Raw genomic sequence first — 11,034 nt, forward strand, 5'->3', positions numbered from 1 at the left:
AAAAATGCAAAGATGCTGGCATAAATGGCTTCGTTAAAAATACACGCCTAAAAACCGAAATTAGTTTTATGACTTATACTTAAAGATACATCTTTAACCCAACTAACAAGACCATCAACAAAAAAATCAATCAATAGTTCGATTTTATATCGATTTTTTACGTTGGGAAAAACAGGGGTATTACAGCCCTGTTAGAGCCCTGTTGTGTCAGTTAACAGCTGTAAACGTCCAAAAAAACACCGTTGTCGCAAGCTTCAAAAATGCATATCAAATTAATTTGCTGGTGGATTGTAATGATAAATAGCTTGTTTTTTTTATCAAAGCACCTTCAACCAGTAGAAGTTATAAAACTAATTTCGGCAGCATTTTTGCCTTTTTTCTAACTTTTTCAACTTTGACGAAATGTAGCTTCTAAACTAATGAATGGAACTCAATGCAGTGTATAAAAAAGTTGGAGGGCATTCTATTGCCTGTAAAATGAGTCATTTGTATAACGAATGATTCTAACAGCAACGAAAGATGGTGGGTGTAGCTTCAAGTGGGGCACGCGCTGGTTCCGGCTCTTGTTTCGTCGGTAAAGGGAGTGAGTTTCCAATTTGATCCACAGTGCTACTTGCTCGCATATGTATATAAAACATCCTATTTAAATTCGCGTGCAAACTGACTTTGAGGTTAATTGTAAGGGGACAGAACTAAGATTGGGGTAAAGAGGAAAGGAATACCTGAAAAGAAGGGTGCTGCCTAGATGGAATGGCAGCAGGTGATGTGTGTGTGTCGGTGTCAGCAGCGAAGATGTTGTTTGCCACTGACATTGCCCACCCTACCATGATCACCACAGCCGCATAACCTGACACAGGTTGGTGATCCCTTTGACACACGCCTAACTCCTAATCATTATCATTGCTGCAAGCTTCCATTAGAAATAAAATTAGCAATTCATGTTTATAATAGGTTTAATACAAGAAAAGTAATACTAACAAATGTGATCATAAAGTTACAAAATTGGAGTTCATATCAAGTTTATGCTAAGCCCATTTTAAATGAGTATATTTAAATCAAAGCAAGAAAATTTAATTTAAATTAAAAATTGATTTCAAAAATAATTAAATGTAATTGAATTCACTGAGCTAGTATTTTAGTCATGGGGGAATTTGTTTTAAAATATCAAAATCATTGGGATATTATTGTATACAGTCAATCAAAAATGTAGCATTATGACCGGAGCCGATCACTTACCCAAAATATCCAACGTTGAAAGCGCTTTCAATATGTTGTATTATTGGCTGTAATTTTGTTTATAAATTTGAAAACTGCATTGCAATTGACTGAATGTAAAGATAAATTAGGGAAAAACACTTTCAGGGGCTTAAACACTTGCTCTCATGACGAGATTTGCTTACTGCATAACGAATTCTTTGATTACACTAGGATTTAAGGCAATTTACGTTAAGGGGTTATATACCTTTTTTTTTAAAAAAAAAAACGAAATTTTTTTTTTGCTGAATCCTAAAGTATATCCCCTAGAGAACATCTCCCCAAATTTTCATACAGATCCGAATAATAGTTCGATAGGAAAACAGCGTTTTGACGCGCTCGACTTCAATAGTTGCAACGTCAACGTAAAACTTTGAATGCGTTTATCTCAAAGTCGTGTTTTTCCAAAAGTGCCTTCGCTGTGACCACGATTGCGCAAGAACTATTTGATCGATCTTCTTCAATTTTTTTTAAAATTATTCGTAATGATTGTGCCGAGTTCGTGAACGATTCAGTTTTTATGCGCCAATTTTAATTTCGCAGATCAGAATATTTTAATACAATTTTTAGAACTTGAAAAATCAACTTTTTGGAAAAATAGTTACTGTATGCAGAAAAAGGGAAATATTCTTAAAAGTAATCGTTCACGAACTGAAAATAATACTATACTAACTAAAAATTTTTGGTTTTTTGATATCAGTTGACCTGCTGGACTTCCATCGTGGTCACCGCAAGACGCTATAAAAAAAAAAGGGTTCGGAAAGAATTGCCATAACTTCGTAAATTATTCATACTTTTTCAAGAACAAAGGCTTGTTGTTTCGATAAGAACATGTACTATCAATAAATAATAACTTCACTGTCATAAAATAATTGCTACACACCAAAAAAAAATTCAAAGTTCCCTCAATTTTTTCGCTCAAAAAAGGTATATAACCCCTTAACGGCTTATTAGATATTTAAATTTTAATTAATTTAGCGATACAGAAATCTAGTTTAACTTAAGAAAAGGAATTTAGTTGATTAGAATTTAACTGATTTAAATTTAAATTGTGTTGGTAAAACTAGACTGGATCACAAAGTGGGTGTTGCAGGCTTGGGCCTGCCCACTTGCGCACTTTCAGCAGAGGGCTGCACTATGTATGTATGTGAGACACAGGGTGCACTATGTTGTTGGCACGGACGTGCATGAATTTGTTCAGAATTGTTTGGACCAGAATTCACAAGAATTTTCAGCGTGGACGCTAGGTGGCAACGCTGGTTGAAATTTTCACAGTTCACTTTCTTGATTAAATTTTTGTTTGATGTTTTATGATGAATGTGGAGAGCTGATGAAAATCCTGACAATCCTGTGGCGTTGGTGGTAGAAGGAGTAAACTCGACTTCAATTTTCCACAATGCAGACGAAAATCTGGGCAGAAATTTTCCTGGGCAGTAAGCCACATGAAGGAGTAAACTCGACTTCAATTATCCACGATGCAGACGAAAATCTGGGAGGAAAATTTCCCCGGGCCGTCAGCCACGTAAAGGAGTAAACTCGACTTCCAAGAATTTTCCTATAAAACGCATTACTTTATAAGAAGAGAGGTTTTTCCACGAAATAATAGCAAAACTTACTTCCTTTAATCAACAGGAACTCACTGGTAAAAGAAAACCTTTTAAAAGGCTGAGGATGACTGATATTTTCCACGATTTGGTTTGGGTAGATCTCTGGGTTTAAATAAAGTATGCTCAGGAGAGAACGATCTTCACACGGCCAAGGTCCAAAACGGAAAGACCGTATAATCGAAATGCATCAGGCAGCCAGGCCTGTTTATCGAAAAAGTGTGGGACCAGAGTTGCTCAAAAAGTCTTTATCGAACACGTCTTTTCAGTGTTGTAAAAACAGAAATTATTTGAATTTAGCTCTGCCATTTTAATTCCTGGCGGCAACTTCAAAAACTGGTGGCAATTTTAAATTAAAGTGGGAAATTTAAAAATTTAAAATATTGACGACAAGCGCCCTACACATTTATGGTTGAAATCGGTTAACCACAACTCAAGTTAGAAATTAAAAAAGTGTCAAAAACGTTTTTTACACTTAAAAAAAATTTTATCCATTAAAAAAATAAATAAATTTTAAGTGCCATTTTCTTAATCAGGAAGACGTACCTTACCGGAAAACAAAGGTTTCATTCATGGTATATTTCATCCATTTCGGCAAGCCGAAGTTTTAATACCTTTGCAGATTTCACGAATGAAAACTTGACTAGAATAGCGACATGAATTAATAAACAACAAAATATTCTATAATTGAAAAAAAATAAAAATTTAAAATTTTTCACCCTGTTGTTCCTATGGGAGCTATAGGATATAGACGTCCGATCGGCACGCGCTTTTACTTTGATTAAGGTATGCATAAAAGGATACGATTCTTTCATGTCAATAGATTACATTCTGCGCGAAATATCCTGAAAAACGTCAAATTTTGACCGATTTCACCCTATTGTTCCTATGGGAGCTATAAGATATAGACGTCCGATCAGCCCGCGCTTTTACCCTGATCAAGGTATGTATAAAATAATATGATTTAGGAAGATTAATGTCAAAAGCTCTTACACTGAGCAAAATATCTTCATTTTGTGAAAGCTATATCCGATTGTTCCTATGGGAGCTATAGGATATAGACGTCCGATCGGGTCGGTTTTCAAACTTGATCTGCGTACACGCGTAAATTGCTAGCTTTTAAACTGAGCTAGCAAACGGTATTGAAACAGACATACAGACGGACTGACGGACATGTCTATATCGACTCCCCTACTGATCCTGATCAAGAATATATATACTTTATGGGGTCGGAAACGTCTCCTTCACTGCGTTACAAACTTCTGACCAAAATTATAATACCCTCTGCAAGGGTATAAAAAAACAAAAACCCATCCTTATATTTCAATCCTCTATCGAAAAAAAAAATTTCGATTGATTCTGATATTTGACCCAAATTGGCCTGTTACGTTTCACGTGGAATAAGCCATATTGTATTCGTTCAAAAGTATGTAACGGGGAGAAGGAAGTGTTTCCGACCCTATAAAGTATATATATTCTTGATCAGGGTCACTAGCCGAGTCGATCTAGCCATGTCCGTCTGTCCGTCTGTCCGTCCGTATGAACGCTGAGATCTCGGAAACTACAAAAGCCAGAAGGTTAAGATTTTCCACACATATTCTTGGACCTCCTACGCAGCGCAAGTTTATTTCAGCCGAGCGCCATGCCCCCTCTAACGCCCACAACCGCCCACGAACGATTTTAAAATGTGTCTGGCGCCCACACCTTTAAAGATTTCCGAGAAGTATCAATGCAATTTTGTTTTTCAAATCGGACCATTCATTAAAAAGTTATACGCAATCAAAAAAAAACTTTATTCATCGCACTCCCTTTAGCTGAGTTACGATTATTAGTCGGGACACCGACCCGAGTACAGCATGTCCCCTAAAATTGTCAACTGGATCTACTCAGCGGTGGTCAAGCCAATCCTTCTATACGGGGTGGCTCTATGGTGGACCGCTCTACAAAAACAATGCATCCTAACTCCTCTAAACAAAGTACAGCGAATGACGGCTTTGTGTATTAGTGGAGCCCTTCGAACTACCCCAAACGAAGCGCTGAACGCGATCTTGAACCTTCAGAGCCTGGACTTAGCAGGCATGGAAAGGGTCAATGGAAAACTCAACTCTATGGTCACACTAAGACTCGTTGGCGGAAGCATATACTCTTCCAAGCGGAAGTGCATGCTATAAGGGAAGCACTCGTCTGTATAAGGGACACCCAAGACAGACACATAAACATATATAGTGATAGTCAGGCGGCTATTAAGTCAATCTATTCGACAAGCACCAACTCCCGAACAATAGCAGACTGGCTTCCTTTCTTGATTGGAATGAAATTGCTGATGACATTTTGGAAAAAGTCCCTCGTGAAATCATGCTTGACATGTCACAGGGTGGTGACGTCTCATATGATAAATTCGTATAAGGCACTGGTGATATCACCGGTGACTTCGAAGAAATTGTCATTTGAGCTGTCACTATGGTACGGGGTAGGACATCTCGAACAAATGTCTTGATGGAAAGTCACTCGTGCGTCACGAGTGAACTGAAGGGGTGTTTTAGAGGTTAGTAAACAGGCGACAATAGGTGAAGTTGTGTGTGGATTGTTTTTAAATTAATTCATTTTATTGATTTTATTTTTCGGATTTAGTTATTTTATCGTAGTGCGTAGTGTGCAAAAAAGAATCAGCAGTGTACAAGCCAACGAGACATAAAGTCTCGCTCCGCCAATTTGGCGAGTCATCAGCTCTCGCTGACATAAGTTCGCCGAGGAAAAATGACATAATTTCGCCAGCCGAGAAATTATGTCGCTGTCAAACGACAAAGGTTCGCGCGAAATAATGTCGTTTATAAATTTGTTCTGGCGGGAAAAAAACGACATAATTTCGCCGGGATATGTTTTCATATATTATATTAATAAGGACATTGTTAAACGAAATAGATGTGTTGAAAGTTATAGACCAAGAAGAAGAAGAACAAGAAAATTTGGTAGAATGGCAGAAAAAGGAGAAATGCGCAAAAAGCTTGATCATTGAGTATTTAAGTGACTCGTTTTTAGGTTTTGCTAAAAGTAAAGATACATTACAAAGAAATGAATGTACCAAATCAGAGTCGCTCAGAAGAAGCATTTCGCTGCTTGATTGCATACAAAACTAAGGCAAAAATGCATTTTCGAGCGAATCTGCTTTTCTACCCATACATTTCTTTTGGTGGGATGAATGGATTGCGCTGAAACAGATTCCTAGTGGTAGGCGAAGGCCTTGACCGTCGATTTCCACAAAAAAATCGAGAATTTTTTGTACTTTTGCTAATTTTTTTGACTTTATCACGCACATCCTTTAATCTGGTCCAGAATATGCAAAAAAAAAATTTTTTTAAAGTGCCAAAACATTTAAACGACCTCATAGGCAATAATGACTAGCATTTTAAATGTCAAATTAAGTTTATTTCCTAAATAAATTTTGAGTTTTTTAGTACCAAAAGGAAAAACCGAATATAAATGTGGCCTAAATATTCGGGTTGGTTTTTGTTTATGCATGTATCTCTTTAAAATTAAAGATAAAGTATTAATATATATATAACAATGAAAATGTAATAAAAAAAGCTTTATTTCTGCATTATTATGGTATTTATTTTTTTATTTACAAAGCTTTTATTCACGTTTGAAGTTAAAAAAAACAAAAAACCGAATATTAATGTGATCCACTGTATAAGAATATACACAATTTATAAATGTGTTGTGTGATTTCCTGGAAGCGTCACACTATTCCGTCAGAATCCACATTCCACGTGTTGCCTCTTGTATTCGTCCTGTGGTCTTCTTATAGCGTGTAATATGTGCTCGGCGCAATATTATATCTCCCACCAATTCACAAACCAAGTTAAATACACTTTATGTATAGTTTTAGATATATATTTTAAGTTCCTTAGAACACGTCTTGGCACTTCAAATTTAACGGATAAGGCAGAGCTGAACCAGCTCTTCGGAACCAAAATGATATTAGTGTTACCAGTTACAGTAGTGAGCAGAATACTTTTGCTTATACTATATTCTTATCGATATGAAGTAATGTCATATTCCAACAGGTGTTTGTTTCAAATATTACCTTCTACTCTTGGGAATAATTTTTTTTATATATATTTGAATTTTTAATTAATATATAAAAAATCGTATCACTTTATCATATAGCTGCCATTGGAACGCTCGAAAAATTAAATGTTTATTAAAGAAAAAATTTATATCTTTTGTTGATTTTTATTACTGATATGTATTGTAATCACGAAATCTTAGCCATTTGCCGTGTACTTTATCGATATCCTCTGTTATTCTGTACCCTCTAACATACCAAAAATACCACAGCTATACAGAGCCGAATAAAGTCAGTTTGACATTTAACTTAATCCGATCTGTCGTCTCCTTTAATCGGAACACACGATTGGATGGATGCATACACTAAATATCGAATATTCAATAATTATTAAATTTTATTTGACTTTTTTGGACTCTTTTCCAATATGTTTTAAACTTAATTTATGTTTTTCTTGCAAAATGACAAAAGGAATATATGTTCAAAGCGCATATTGTACACAATAAAAGAAAACAATTAAAAATTTGAATTACCCGCCAGGCTACATATGCACACAAAAAAAAACGTAGTAAAATCAACTGTAATAATTGTCAAACAGGCCCCAACCAGCAAAATTGTCAATTCTAAATAGTCATTTCACAACAACAAAATACACACAATTAGCAAAGACACAAACCTAAAGCAAAAACAAAATACACGTAACTTTTAAAATAGTTACATAACTATCTTTGTTGGTCAATTTTACCAAGCAAATTTTTTTGTGTGTGCAGTCCTGAACAGCGGTTTGCCGCGTCTGCATTGGTTTATTTTCATTTCTAAGGGCCGTTTTCTCGTCCGTCTGTTAAATTTAAAGGAAAGTTAAACTGCGATTTTTCATACAAACTTTAAATTTAACAGGCGGACGAGAAAACGGCCCTAAGTTGGCAAGAATTTTAAAAGCGAATCAAAATGCCAACTGCTATACACCCAAAAAAATAATTGACCGAAATCGCCCTTGGTTTTAAAAAATAGCCTATAAATTTGCTTTACTGGCGATTTTGTCTATATTAAAGAAAGTAGGTTTTTAAAATAAAAAAACGTTTTTTCTAAAAATCAAAAAAAATAGACTGCAATTTAGAAATTTTTTGTTAGAAAGTAAAAAAATATTTTTTAGAACTTAGAAATAAAGGTTTTCTAAAAAAAAGAAATACGGTTTTTATTTAAATATAGACAAATATTTTTTAAATAACAAAAAAAAATTTCTCAAATTCAAAAAATACAAAAATTTATTTTCGGGCTTCGTAATTATAGCCGGTTGTTTCTGTGCCGCCACGGCCTTTGTTTTGCTTTTATACCTTTGCAGAGGGTATTATGATTTCAGTCAGAAGTTTGCATGCAGTGGATGAGACGTTTCCGACTCCATAAAGTATATATATTCAGCATCAGCTCAGCATCACTAGACGTGTCGATCTAGCCATGTCCGTCTGTCCGTCCGTCTGTCTGTCCGTTTCTACGCAAACTAGTCTCTCAGTTTTCAAGCTATCGGGATAAAACTTTCCCAAAAGTCTTCTTTCTATTGCGAAACGAGCCGGATCGAACAAATATATCATATAGCTCTCATAGGAACAATCGGGGAACAAAATGTAAACAAATTATATCTTGGGTGTTTTTGAACCTATAACATCCTACTTTTGGAAATGTCATTTTTTATCCAATTCTGAATTTCGAATAAGTTTTTTCAAAATCGGACGACTATATCATATAGCTGCCATAGGAACGATCGTAAAATTAATGGGAATATAATAGGAAATAAATTATTGCTTCGTTGGTTTTTATTGTATTCTCTTCTACTCTAGGATATAACTCTTTTCAAACATTTTCGAATTTCGATTTTAATTTTATAAAAATCGAACTACTATATCATATAGCTGCCATTGAAACGAACGCAAAATGAATGAGAAATAAGAGGAAAATTAACATTTTGGCGATTTGTAAATTAATAGGAATTATATGCAAGGGTATATAAGCTTCGGCGTGCCGAAGCTAGCTCCTTTTCTTGTTATACCCTTGCAGAGGGTATTATGATTTCAGTCAGAAGTTTGCAACGCAGTGAAGGAGACGTTTCCGACCCCATAAAGTATATATATTCTTGATCAGCATCACAAGACGAGTCGATCTAGCCATGTCCGTCTGTCCGTCCGTCTGTCCGTCTGTCTGTTTCTACGCAAACTAGTCTCTCAGTTTTTGAGCTATCGGGACAAAACTTTCGCAAAAGTCTTCTTTCTATTGCAGGTAGTATATATGTCGGAGCCGACCGGATCGGACAACTATATCTTATAGCTCCTATAGGAACAAACGGAAAAAAAAAACTTTAAAAAATTCTAGCTTCGGTGTTTTTTGAAATATTACCTTCTACTTTTGGGGATGTTATTTTTTAAATATTTCTGAATTTCGAATTAATTATTCAAAAAATCGGACTACTATATCATATAGCTGCCATAGGAACGATCGGAAAATTAATGGAAAAGTAATAGGAAATAAATTCAAGCTTCTTTGGTTTTTATTGTATTATCTTCTACTCTAGGATATGACTCTTTTTAACTATTTCCGAATTTCAATTTTAATTTAATCAAAATCGGACGACTATATCATATAGCTGCCATAGGAACGATCGGAAAATTAATGGAAAAGTAATAGGAAATAAATTCTAGCTTCTTTGGTTTTTATTGTATTATCTTCTACTCTAGGATATGACTCTTTTTAAATATTTCCGAATTTCAATTTTAATTTGATCAAAATCGGACGACTATATCATATAGCTGCCATAGGAACGATCGGAAAATTAATGGAAAAGTAATAGGAAATAAATTCTAGCTTCTTTGGTTTTTATTGTATTATCTTCTACTCTAGGATATGACTCTTTTTAACTATTTCCGAATTTAAATTTTAATTTAATCAAAATCGGACGACTATATCATATAGCTGCCATAGGAACGATCGGAAAATTAATGGAAAAGTAATAGGAAATAAATTCTAGCTTCTTTGGTTTTTATTGTATTATCTTCTACTCTAGGATATGACTCTTTTTAAATATTTCCGAATTTCAATTTTAATTTGATCAAAATCGGACGACTATATCATATAGCTGCCATAGGAACGATCGGAAAATTAATGAGAAGAAGGCTGAGGTTGCCGAGATACGATCTGACAGGGATAAGGTGAACGAGCGTATCAACAACCTGGATCATAAGGTCTGCGAACTGTTCACATTGAAGGAGAGAGTTGGCGAGTTAGAAGCCAAACTGTCTTCTCAGCAAATGGCAACTCAGGCCTGCGAATTACGCATGCACGGAATACCATTTTTAGAGGGTGAAAATCTGAAGACTCTTTACCACAAACTCTGCTTTTCGCTGCAGCTCACTCCGCCGCCGAAGTTTACCGAAATTTTCCGGGCCAGAAAAACACAAAGATCTTCAGTGGACCCGGTGGTCATTATAAAAATGGAAAATTACCACGAAAAAATCACGCTGTTACGCTGCATCGGAGCTTACCGGCGCACGGCTAAACAACAACTTAGCTTACAGCTGATTGGGTTCGACTCACAAGCAGCTCTTTATATTAATGAGCAGCTTTTAAGAGAGCACTACATAATCTTTAAAGAGGCCATGAAACTAAAAAAGCATAAAATTTTGACAGCCGTCTTTACTCGCAGAGGCTTTGTGCATGTCCGCTGCGGTGACAATATGTTATACCGCATTGAGCGTATGGATGAGCTTTCAGCGCTCTCTCGTGATCTGAGCGCACAAACACAAACCGCTCTTCCCCTCTCTTCTACATCGGGTACAACTTCTGCTGCTTCATCTGGATCGCATGATAGGGCTGGTGCTCTTAACAGTGAGAGCTTTCGCCCCTAAAATTGTACCTTTATATTTATATTTATATTTATTAACATATTTATCTGTAGTATTTATGCCTTTATATTTAATTATTGTTAATTGTCAAAAGTTTGCAACTATCTCGTTATCTCCTAAATTTATCTTTTTTGCTAAAGCGCGCTTCTCAGTAGGTCCTCAACATGTTCGACCAGACTGAAGTAGGTAGTTCCATAGCTGCGAGTTTAATAAGAAT

General features: G+C 35.5%; 1 long non-coding RNA gene across 1 annotated transcript; it reads right to left on the reverse strand.

The window, feature by feature from the left end:
• Nucleotides 1-1,014: 1,014 nt before the first annotated feature.
• LOC123002492 (uncharacterized) lies at nt 1,015-10,465 on the reverse strand. The gene is made up of 3 exons (XR_006412113.2): nt 10,419-10,465; nt 2,871-3,062; nt 1,015-2,809 (listed from the first exon to the last, which is right to left on the reverse strand). It is a non-coding gene; the product is annotated as an uncharacterized lncRNA (long non-coding RNA).
• Nucleotides 10,466-11,034: the final 569 nt, after the last annotated feature.

This window comes from Drosophila takahashii, chromosome 2R (assembly GCF_030179915.1).
Source record: "Drosophila takahashii strain IR98-3 E-12201 chromosome 2R, DtakHiC1v2, whole genome shotgun sequence".
NCBI classification, from domain to species: domain Eukaryota; kingdom Metazoa; phylum Arthropoda; class Insecta; order Diptera; family Drosophilidae; genus Drosophila; species Drosophila takahashii.